The 12,711-nt window shown below is 36.5% G+C and overlaps 1 protein-coding gene across 2 annotated transcripts in view; it reads right to left on the bottom strand.

Moving 5' to 3' along the window:
- MARCHF1 (membrane associated ring-CH-type finger 1) overlaps nt 1-12,711 on the bottom strand; it is a 238,428-nt gene that overhangs the window by 148,695 nt on the left and 77,022 nt on the right. For both annotated transcript variants that reach the window (XM_061373239.1, XM_061373248.1), the window contains exon 2: nt 6,257-6,335. The gene's annotated coding sequence lies outside the window, so the exon portion shown is untranslated. The remainder of the gene's footprint in view (nt 1-6,256; nt 6,336-12,711) is intronic.

Raw genomic sequence — 12,711 nt, 5'->3', positions numbered from 1 at the left:
AAGAATTATAGAATTAATGTGTATTTACAGAATACTGAAAATAGACTAAGTTAAATATGAAAAAGGTTAGACCAATCAAAAAAACCCAAAACACTATTAGTCAGAAGTACTTATACCATTCCCTCCCTTCTCTCCCAATGGAACTCAATTTTGTTTCTATTCACAAAATCAAGTACCTTGTCTTCAGTTCCTGAGAATTCTTTTTTCAATTGCCTTTTTATTTTCTTCTATCTGCGTGTCTTTTAATTTCTTTTTTTCTGACCAGCACTTTTTCAAATTTGGCATTGCTTATTCCACAATAAGCTATCAACCTCAATTTCCAAAGCAGCTTGCACAGTTCTTCAGCTTTCCTTATGTTCGGCAGCTAACAAAGCTGTGGCTGGTTTCTAATGAATGCTATGCACATGTTGAGCATCACCGTGTTGATATCCACATGTGCATTTTGGCATTACCAGAGATTTAAGAAGCAAAACACTGACTGCATACTGACCCTAAAGAATAAAATATTTCAGTTAAGTTGTATTGATACTCTTTCCCATGTCATCACATTTAAGTTACAGGACATTTTTTCCTGACCACTGCTTTCAGTACTACTGCTGGAAATTAGGTATTAAGTATTGTTACACTGAGCCTGTCCCCTTAATTTCACCCTCAGCAAATCAGTTATGTCTGATTTTAACAAGGCATGAAATTATACCTCAGCAAAGTAAATTAACAAGCAGCACTAGGGACAGCTGTTGTATTTCTTAGTGTCATTGGTTAAGATATATCAATTTCTATTCCTCAGTATATTCTTTAATAAAAAAAATAGTAATAAAGCAAAAGAGAAAAGACATTCACAATAATTCCGTTATATGACAAAGATAGCTTTGCATAGCTTATGATTAGGAAGATGTTTACATTATTAAAAAATGATACAACTAAAACCTGTATTCCCCTAAATATGTTCACAAAAGCCGACACAAAAACATATGCCCAGTAATATACTAAAGTTTAAGTTTAGTTCAAAAAGATAAAAGAAAGGCATGGAGAGCACAATGGAAGATTCATCTCCTGTGATCACTGAAACCTTACTTAAAGCTGTGTAAGACACTGCTTGGAAATTAATGTGCTCTTAAGGTCTTGGAGTCTTCTGGAAAAAAAAAAAAAAAACAAACAAAAAAAAAAAACCAACAAAAAAAACCTGTGCTATTCTTCACCAATGCCTATATATAGCACTTACCTTCTTACTACTGATTTTGTTAAGTGTTTTTTGGTTTTCAACTTAGTTTCACCTTTTGCCATACTCGTACTGGACTCTCACCAGTGACCCAAACTTGTAATCTTAGTGAAATCTTTTTTTCAGAGGGCATGAGAAGAATAAGGGAAAACGCTAAGTGCTCCAGAAATCCAGCAAGGCAAGTATTCAGAGAAACTGACCAACTCTTGTCACTGCACCAGCAAACAGGTCCTTCATAAAGAGGAGTAATTCACCATTTTGTCTGTGTAAACAGAGCACTTGTGCTCTTAACTTTGTCAAAATGAATGGCTATATTCAGAAATTTTTGTACATCTATAAATAGAAGTCGAATTTGCACTATTACTTATTTTTCATATAACATATTAAGATGATACCTGAAATTTTAACCTTAAGCACAGGACAGAAATGTTATTTTGATAGTGATTAGATGAACACAGAATAATCCACCTATGGGGGGAAAAAAGAGGTATGACAAGATTTCTGTTTCCTTATTTGTTTACCAGCTAACATTAATTAAAATAATACATGCAAACTCATTTTGAAAGAAAAATATAAGAATTACAAAACTGATAATAATGAAGTAATTGCTACCATGACCTACAAATCTCAGTAAGGTATACAGTTACTTTTCCATGTATCGTGACAGCCAATTTTATAATACTGATTTATTTGGAATATTCCCAGATAAAGTAAATGTGTAACAGAAATAATTTAATCAATATCACAACTAATGACATGGAATTCTTTATATCAAAGACTTGAGACAAATCCGTTGGAACTATCTCATGGTTAAAAAAAATGTTTGATTTCTGTCTCTTGTAGAAACCTGCGCTCAGTATATGTAGCAACGATATCCTTTTTCCTCCTCATTTTGTCTTTCCTGTTTATACCAATATGATAATTGAATCTGTGAAGTATAAAGTCAGTTGCAGACTTCAGCAGGATGCTACATCTATACTGCTTTGAGACATTTCTTGGCGATACTGTCCCCCACTTCCTTAACAAGAAGAGAATAGATTAAGCACTAAATATAGAGGTGTATGGGACGACTTGAAAGAAGCCATTCCAGTCATCTGTGAAAATACAGTGCTGCCACAGCTTCATTAGCTTATTTATAACCAATTCAGAAGAGAATTCACAGAAAACAGAACCAGAATTGCTTGTCTATAGTTCTCCAAGCATTATTTAATTGGATAAATAAGGCATATTATTCTTTCTAGCTTGCACATAGTAACAGTCAGAAGTTATTCCAAACAAGAACTATCTTATTTTATTACTTTTATACTTCTTTTATCAGGCCCTTATTAAACCAACAGTCTCTAGAATCTTGCCTCCTTCTCAGTATTCCTCTGAAGCATGCTGACAAAGTAGGTAGACTTACTGAAAACCTGATGTCTAATGCTTAAAAGAAATCTGTATTCTGATGTCAATCTTCTGAAACCACTATTATATTTGTCTAATCAGTGCTTACAAGCTTCTTCACGTTCAGACTACCCCATAAGAATTTTTTGCAGAAACCATCAATAATACCCTTAGCATTTGTAAATGCCTGTGGTCAAAACTGCACAAATTAAAATTTATAAAGAAATGAAGGTCCTGACAGCTTCTCAACAGAGATATACTAGAAGCAGAACTGCATTCTTCCCAGTATAATTCCACTGCATATGATCCAGATGCATAAAAGAATACACAGTCAACCTGTTGGCAAGGAGACATAGTTGAAGTTCTGATCACTCCTGCCAGGCCATTAGACAGCACAAGCACTGCAAGTAAGATTAAAGATGCATAAATGTCCACTACTGGTAAGGACCAATGACAGATTACTATAATTCTTGAGCAATAGGCTTAGGAAAAACAGTCTGTAGCAGCACTTCTTAAAAACCAACAGTTTCTTGGCCTATGTGAACCTCTTTAAGGAGTACAGGCAGGGGGTTTTCACTCTAGCCCACCAAAACTCTCAGATTCCTGAGCTTCAAAGCAACCTGCTACACCATATAAGAGTGGAACCACATAAATAATTTTTACATCAAGTACACAAGTATCTTCAGTGTTTCTGCAAAACTGAAGCTTTACCGAGAGAAGAATGCCTTGTATAATAGGAAAAATTCTGGCAATGAAGTTAAGGACTGTGGTACCTTTGATGTATGTGAATATTTTGCTCAATACACGTACCAGAAAGAGGTTTACTGGCACTTGGGAGGAGTAAATATAAGGTCAGTTCTTATGCCCAGGGAATAAAATATGCCTCTGTACTTGCATATTGTCAGGTTTTTGCCAGACTTCAGAATTGCCTGTACCTATGCAGTAATTGACAATGTTGCAAACATTTAGATGAGAAAAAAAAAACCAAATATTTTTCTATTATTTTGCCTTCAAATTCAGTCCAGCTACTAAAATCAGATGGAAATAAGCATATTTACAGGACTCAAAGTACTGCATTTGTTGTCTGGGAAGCTACAAATGTACTTCAGTGCTCAGCATGCAATATGACACTCAGCTTTTGCATCCTGTCAAAGACTTTTCACCATGTTCTCACTTAAGGTTTTTCTAAGTCACTTCTGTACTTTTGCCCCAAATGTTGTCTTATCCTCATTGAGTATAAATAGCTCTGAAACACACACGCATGCATTCAAACTTATATGTGTGTATATATATATATATACATACACACATATATAAAATACTTGCATTTCTCAGAGAGAAATGAAAAGATGAACAGAGCAACTGAATGAGATGACAAAGTTGAAATAAATTAGCCAGTTCTAACTCAATCATACTTCTTTTCAGTTTGTTTGGTTTCGGGTTACTGTTGTGATAATGGAAATTCACTTGACTGACTAGTGCTAAATAATTAAGCCTACCAGATAATACTGAAAATCTGACAAATCCAGTTATTAAGGCAGCATTATCAGAGCAGCAGTTCCTTGTCTCTCTTCCTTGACTAATCATAAAAGTCTCCTTGAAATATCCTGGAATATCCTCTCCAAATTCTTTGATAAAACCAAAGGAAATGCTTCATCATCTCAGTCATTTTAATACATTTAAAATAACACAGGGCAATTGCTGAAGTTTCATCATTACTGTGTGAATATTAACAGAATGAAGCCAATATGGTTCAACTTTTACTTTACAACATGAACTGCAGAACTAAGATTCTAATTTCTAACAGATGTTCTTGTATTTGCACTTAATTTGTGATGTTTCAAGCTATATCAGTATAGTAAAGAAATATGAAGACAAGCACTTTTAGAAGAAAATCAGAAATAAATATCAGGACATTTTCTGACACTTTATGAAGAGCTTGAACAGTAGAAAACTAGTGTTTGCAAGTTTTTTATTTGGTTGCAGGTTACATCAAACTAAATTACCTAAGCTGCCCATGTATAGAAGTTGCTGCTACTTAAAAATAGGCTACTAAATGAGGAAAAAATTCTGAAATTGTTATTTTTAAAGTATTAAACAGCTACTATCAGCTTTTAAACAGTCTTCATTAGTACCTTCCCTTTTATAGTTTACAGGAACTTGCAAAATAGAATCATAGAATAGTTAGGGTTGGAAAGGACCTTAAGATCACCAAGTTCCACCCCCTCTGCCATGGGCAGGGACACCTTGCTCTAAACCATATCACCCTAGGCTCTGTCCAACCTGGCCTTGAACACTGCCAGGGATGAAACATTCACAACCTCCCAGGGCAACCCATTCCAGTGCCTCACCACCCTAACAGGAAAGAATTTCCACCTTATACCCAATCTAAACTTCCCCTGTTTAAGTTTTAACCCATTACCCCTTGTCCTATCACTACAGTCCCTAATGAAGAGTCCCTCCCCAGCATCCCTATATGCCCCCTTCAGATACTGGAAGGCTGCTATGAGGTCTCCATGCAGCCTTCTCTTCTCCAGGCTGAACAGCCCCAACTTTCTCAGCCTGTCTTCATATGGGAGGTGCTCCAGTCCCCTGATCATCCTCGTGGCCCTCCTCTGGACTTGTTCCAACAGTTCCATGTCCTTTTTATGTTGAGGACACCAGAACTGAACTCACTCCAGGTGAGGTCTCACGACAGCAGAGTAAAGGGGCAGAATCAGCTCCTCTCCTTCGACCTGCTGGTCACTCTCCTTTGGATGCACTATTTTGCAAACAGCAAATAGATGCTGTTAAGCTACATTAATTACCTACACAAGGGAGAAAACCAATCTACTGGTTAAATTCTAGCTTGTAAACTACCAATCTTTGTGAAGATATACTTTCTAAGCATATCTTTATATATTTTCACATTATAACTCTTTATTGGGATTAACAACTTCTGAATTCTGTTGTCAGCTCCGCCACCATCTAAGTGAATCTGCCAAAATCCATAGTCTAATGCTTTCGGTTCTTTGTGTAAAACAGACCTTCTAACATTTTTATTGCAATATTACTAGGAGGACAAGTTCATGCCTCTCAATTGCTGAAGTATTTTGATGCAGATAATTAGACTCAATATGAAAAAAAAAAACAGTTTAAATTCCTAACTGGAGTTCACTGTGCAATGGCACAACAAGTGGCACAACTGTAAAGGGCACTACTATATAACTTAACAACTCTGGAAAAAAGAGGACCACCCCCGAAGAGGTCTGAGTCATAGCAGGCACCTGCACAGGCAATCTTTTCTAAAGAACTTTTAGTGGGAAAGTTTCACACTGTCATACAGGTTTGGACGCTTTCTGCCTTTCTTTCATTTTTAAAAGAATTTCTGAAAAATTACCTACTGCAGTTTTGCGTGCGTCACAGTGGATGAATAACCTATAGCGACTCAACATGAAAATCTTGCTCATTAGATTTAAAACCTTAATAGAAGAGGAGAACTGTTTGTTTGCTCTTTACTAAAATAGAGCAAGTTAATAATAGGAGGCATTAAACATAAGGCACTTGGTAGTGTTTTCTTCACAATCAAGCTGCAAGTCAAAATGCCAAAATAAACCCCTTTTTTTTCCAGCAGTATGAATAGAATTTAACATTTAATAACCAAAAAGAACTTACAGGTAAAGCAATCTTTTAGAAAATTTCTGCTATGACAGAGCTTCACATGGCCCTTCACATTACTTCCTGGGTTCATTTCCTAGAACAAACAGAAACAAGTCACATGTAAAACCAGTTATATCATGTTGAAATATCATATAATCAATAAAAGAAAAAAGTGCTGGTATCTCCCAGATGGTACAACCTAAAATAACAACTCTGGAACTGAAAGGTAGTCTTAAATAACCTTTATCAAATCCTATCCCAGATACTGATTCCCATTCATTTTTCTACAGACTCTCAGTCTGATTTAAGATGAATTCAAGATTAATCCCTGATCTACCTGAGCATAGGCAACCCGTAAATGATTTTCCTTCTATCAGCCACACTAATGGAAAAAGCGTTTTCACAGCCAGCTAACCCATATGGTATTGTCTTGAATACCATTTAAGAATAAAACTTCATAAAATAAACAAATCCCAAAACACTTAATCTGTTCACTAGCAATGTTTTTACACATATTTGCTCACAAAACAGAGTAAAATACAAAAACAGTGCAACTAAAATAATCGTCTTGTGAAGGCAACAATTAAAAGCTCTGTCCAGAAAGACCCAAGTCAGCTAAACCTGTGGACAGATGATTGTTTAGCAGACGTGGTATCAACCTAAAGCGGAAAAACCTCTTTTTTTTCCAACAGGCTGGCCAAACCAGTGATGAGAGTTTCAAACTAGGAATTATCAGGAGCAGGAAAGGATGACAAGCAATGAAATGAGGAAGTAAAGGATCAGGCTAGCAAGCAAAGAGTATGGGGCAATGTGAACAGGAGGAAATTTGTAAACAAAAAATACAGGGCTAAAGGGATCCCACCCTAACTGTGTCCACATACACAGGGAAATGCCCGCCAGGGAGAATAATGGTGAAATCTATCCTATCTTTTCTGAGAAATCAGCATGCTCTTGTAATTCTTCAAAGAGCCTCTATCCTAAAGCACACAGATTAGGGAACAGGAAGAATTAAGAGCTCTGCATGCAGCTGGAAACTTCACTGGGATCAGAGACACAGGTAATAATTCCCCTTAACATAAACTGAAGGGAAAGTGTTCCTACTGATGTTATCTGCAGCATAAGGAAGACTATGGAAAATGGTGACCCTCTGCTGATGGAGACGTATCTCAAAGGATATGAGGAATGCCAATACATTGGATGCCTTTTTCCTCTCACTCATTACTGCTAAAACCACTACCCAGACATCCCACATCCCTGAGACCAGTGGGAAAGCCTGGAGCAAGGTAGATTTTCCCTCAATGAAGGGTAATCAGGTCAGGAAGCATTTAAACAAACTGGACACACACAGATCCATGTGCCATAATGAGATCCACCCAAGCCCCAAACGTATCAAGGACTGTAAGAAATAAAACATCAGCCCTACTTTCAGCAGGGGTGAGAAGGAGGATCCAGGAAACTGCAGGCCAGTCACAGCCTCACCTCAATCCCTGGGAAAGGTGTGGAGAAAATAATCCTGAAAAGCACTGCCAAAAAGGACAAGAAGTTGTTTGGGAGAAGTAAGTGTGGGGAAGCAAGAAAGGCTAATTGTGTCTGACCAAACAGATCATTTTTCACGATATGAAGGCTGACTCAGTTGACAAAGAGAGAACAGTGAACATTGCTTATCTTGACTTCAACAATGCTTCCATCACTGTCTCACATTGCCTCCTCCCTGACAAACTGATGAAACATGAAATGGATAAATGTAGAATTAGGTGAACAGAAAACTGGGTGAACTACTGGGATCAAAGGGCTACAGATCGGTAGCACAAAGTCCAGCTGAAGGTCAGTCATCAAAGGCACATCCCAGGCATCAATATGACAGCCAGTACTGTTTAACATCTTCATTAATAACTTGCAAGGTGAGAAAGAAGGGACATTCAGCAAGTTCACAGATGCACTTGCAAGTAGTTGATACATCAAAGGGTTGTGCTGCCATTCAGAGGAAACCTGAAAGGCTAGAGAAAAAAGCAAAAACTGACCTCTTGAAGTTCAACAAAGGGCAATTGCAAAGCCCTGGCAGGAAAAATCCCATGCACATTCACAAAAAAAGACGTGCAGTCCACAAGCTGGCCATGAGCCAGCAACATGCCTTCACAGCAAAGAAGGCCCAAAGCAACAAGGACTGATTAAGAAGAATATCACCAGCAGATTTACGGAGGTGATCCTTCCTCTCCACTCAGCACTGGCAAGCCTTCCTGAATGCCGTGCCCAGTTCCTGGGCTCCAAAGTTCAAGAGAGCTTACTGGAGCAAGTCCTGCAAAAAAAGTCATGAAGGCAATTAAAGGCCTGAAGCATCTTTTGTATGAGGAGAGGCTAAGAGAGATGGGGGCCTTGCAAAGAGAAGGTTCAGAAGAATTTTATCTATGCTTATAAATACCTGATGGTGGGGAGACTAAGGGAGTCCATGAAAGGACAAGAGGCAACAGGCACAGATTAAATACAAGATATCCCATTTAAACATAGTTGGGGTTTTTCTTCCTGTGAGGGTTATCAGCCAATGGCACAGGTTGCCCAAAATGGCTGAAGGGTTTCCACCCTTGGGAGGTACTAAAAACCCAACTGGACATTGTCCTGAACAATGTGCTCTAGGTGATCCTGCTTTGACCACAGTGCTGGACAATCTCCAGAGGTCCCTCTTCCAGCCTCACTACTTCTGTGATTCTGTGTTTTATTCAACTACTCTCTACATAAAATAGATTGAAAAAAGGTTAAATTAATCACCTATGAAATCTCTTCTCCACAATGCATGGGAAATAAAAAAATTACAATCAACCTCACTGTGCTTTAGCTGTATAAAAGGCATAGAAAGGTTATAATTGAAAGCTAGCAACATATAGTAACCCAAGCTCTAATGACTTTCTTTCTTGAGAAGAAACTTCTTCTCAGTGAGGGTGACGGAACACTGGAACAGGCTGCCCAGGGAGGTTGTGGAATCTCCTTCTTTGGAGACATTCAAAACCCGCCTGGACACGTTCCTGTGTAACCTTATCTAGGTGTTCCTGCTCCGGCAGGGGGATTGGACTAGATGATCTTTTGAGGTCCCTTCCAATCTCTAACATACTGTGATACTGTGACTGCAAACATGTCTTTTGGCCTCTCTAACATTATGGCAAGACTTTACTACCAAAGAGTAAAAGCAATAGAAGAAATTCAGATACTAGTATCCAATTCAGGCAGATATTCACATGTGATATTTTAAATGGATTAACAACAAATACATGAAATGCATTTTCTTTCATAATGGAAATATATACCTAAAACCAAAGAACCATTACCCTGACCACTCAAAAGTAATCTGTCAACAAGCACTCTAAAAACATGAATCAACTGTATGGTGTTGAGTGGTGCAGTATTTTCATGTCATTTCATACTGAAAGAAAAACACCCACAATTATGCTGGCATTCATGGGTATATGACACCCAAAGAGCTGTTCCACTGCATGTGGAGAAATCAGTCCACAGAGTATGTTCTGTAATGCATGAAGAACGTAAGCACAGTTGGATTGTAAAGTAAAGGTCCAAAGAGATTTTTTGCATTCAATATATTACTTAGGAAAAAAAAAATAAAAATTGTTCAGCAGTTTAAATCATACATCTTCAAGAGAGCAGATCAAGCTTTTATTTTTCCAGAAGCTTTTTAATTTTACAAGTGTGAATTTGAGTTGCTGAAAAGTTATAACTACAAACTGTATCTCCAATTCTCTAAATACCTATTTCCTTACAGAAAATTAAACAGCACATGCCTATTTTATACACTGACAGAGACAACAAAGCATACATGTTAAACAAACATGAGTGTATACATTTCTATACATATGTACTCTTACAAAGGCATGTTGCATGTATATATAGCTACATTAATATCTTCCGTGTTCATGTTAAGGAAATAAACTTCTGTGCCAAACATATAATCCCAAAGATACTCCAGTCATAAAAAAGCTGAGTATGCAACTCACCTAGTTTTTAAAATCAAGGTAAAAAGTTAAGGTTACAGAAGAGCTCTCAATAGCCAAGAACATGTGAAGCTAACAAAATTATAACAATATGAAATGCAAAGATTTTTCATTCCATAATGTTTGTGTACTTACTTTAAAAGTTAGCCCAAAGGTAGTACAGCACAAAGTTAGGAAATTACAGGTTTCACATAACAGAGAAGATGAGGCAGATAAATCTGAAACTTTCTTTGATTCGTTGAAAAGTCAAAATATATAGGAAACCTTCACTAATAAACTATCCATATCAGACAGCTGCTTATCAATGGCACAAAATCAAATAGCACAAATATATACTAGCCCATTTTATATATTTATATATATATAATATATAATATAATTTCTTTTGCTATAAAGAACTATGTTCTGAAAATTAAGCTACCAGTGTACCCATTAAAAAGGACAAATCAAAGCACTGTGCTACACAGAGTTCATGTTTTCCTGTTGTTTCACAGAACATTACACAATCTCTATTCACTACCTGTATCTGTTTTATTTATCTTGGTCCATCTGCTCTGCAAATGTTCTTGCAAAGCAGTTTCCCATGGCAACATCAAATATCACATAACCCCAGCCTTGTGTTAAAGCACTTCTAACTGATCCACTCCTGAATTTCAAGCATCTTTTTTTTTTTTTTTCAGTACTTAAATAAATAATAAATAGAGTATTTCATCAAACAAACAAAAAAAAAAAAAAACCTACATGAATGAAACCAATACCCATCCCCAGGTTTACAATAATCAAAGATATATAAGAGGAAAATTTCTTAATATTCTCATGCAAGATAAAATAAGAGTGATTTCATAAAAGTAACTTGTATTTTATCTGAGTAGCTTAAGAACTCACTCTCCCTATTTTAAGAAGCAGTAGAAATATACAACATTCATTTTTAAGTGAAGATCTTCTGAAAAACTCAAAGCACTCAAAAGAAAAAAAACCAACAAACCCTTAGTAAATACCACATTAATCTTGAGCACGATGGTTCTCTATGAAATTGTAACAGAAGGTGTTGCTCAAACTGTAATTTAAAGAATTGTCTTAAGTCAGGTAAACTGGCCTACTGACTTTCAAAGTTTGATATCTCTGTTTTAGATTTGTCTGTCCAAAACCACCAGACGCAGTGAGAAGTAGGCCCTATGGAGATTTAAAATGAAATCAGAACTACTGTGTTACTTCTATACTACTTAGTTTAGAGCACTATTCAGTTTCTACACTACTTCTACTTTAGTTTATAGTAGTTTATAACCTAGAGCTACTTTAAGGGCTACTGCATATTTATGCAAGCTCAGATCAACAATAAATGGCAGGATGAAACTCCCGCAGTGGTTTTTTACTGGCATCACCTACTTTCATCTATATGTTTACTTGGGTTACTCTTTCGGTTTTTCCTTTTGTTCATCTTGGAATTTGGCCCAAACAGGCTTTACAGACTAGTCCGGTTTGCTGATATGTATGGTGAAATTCTGTACAATAATTCTGACATGTTTAGGTAGAAAGGCTTCATTGCATGTCTTAGACATAAATGACACTATGGACTAACATAGCAAATGTGGCATTTCTATGGAGCACAGAACAGATCTACAGCAGGACAGCTCAGCTGGTCCATTGCATATGCAGCTAGTCCAGGTTGTTTTACAAACACATGCAGATGTTGCTGGACAGATAAATCCAAAATACAAAAAGAGCCCTCTGCCTGCAAAAAAAAAAAAAAGAGCACATGAAATATCTCTTTACAAAACCACCTGGTAAACTCACCTGCTGCCTTCCCCATATTTTTCTACTACCCATCCCCCAAAGCCCACTGCCTATAATTACCAGTAGATAGAACTTCTAGCTATTTGTGGTGATCAACACATGCATTTTATCATTACACACTAAAAAACTTCATTCTGTATTATTTTAACAGGTCATTAAGATATGCCCTTGAGTTGGTAATCTGTAAATTTATGATTTCTAATGCATTTTATTTCTCAAGCAAAGGCAGGCTATAGCAGTTCTGCCACCAGTCACTAAGGTGATACTAAAACCTGGTAATTTAATTTCTTAATTGTATGAACCTAACCATGCATGTGTGATATTATTCTTTACTATATACAAAATGTTTGTCTTAAAGGTGCAGACTGGCTTATAAGAAAATCAAAAGTAAATTCATTTCAGCCAAAACTACAGTGAAAGCTCTAAAAGTACATTACTTCAAGTTTTCATTAAACCACAATTACTGTTTATTTGACCATAGGAGAATTAGACTTCTACTCATTTTGAAATACCAAAGGAAAAATATTAGTGATAAAATAATCAGCAATTGTCAGTTTCATTAAATGCAACAGATATACGTGAAATTAACTGGGTAAAAGAAGATGTTTTGAAAAGTAATTTTCAGTTATGCTACTTCAAAAGTAATGCTTTAAACTAAAAATAAAATACAAATTCTTAAAG

This window comes from Neopsephotus bourkii, unplaced genomic scaffold (assembly GCF_033783945.1).
Source record: "Neopsephotus bourkii isolate Nb327-2 ecotype Australia unplaced genomic scaffold, CSIRO-AGI_Nbou_v1 NB_168, whole genome shotgun sequence".
Taxonomy (NCBI): domain Eukaryota; kingdom Metazoa; phylum Chordata; class Aves; order Psittaciformes; family Psittacidae; genus Neopsephotus; species Neopsephotus bourkii.
The sequence above is the reverse complement of the archived record's forward strand: the minus strand, read 5'-3'. Positions and strand labels throughout refer to the sequence as shown.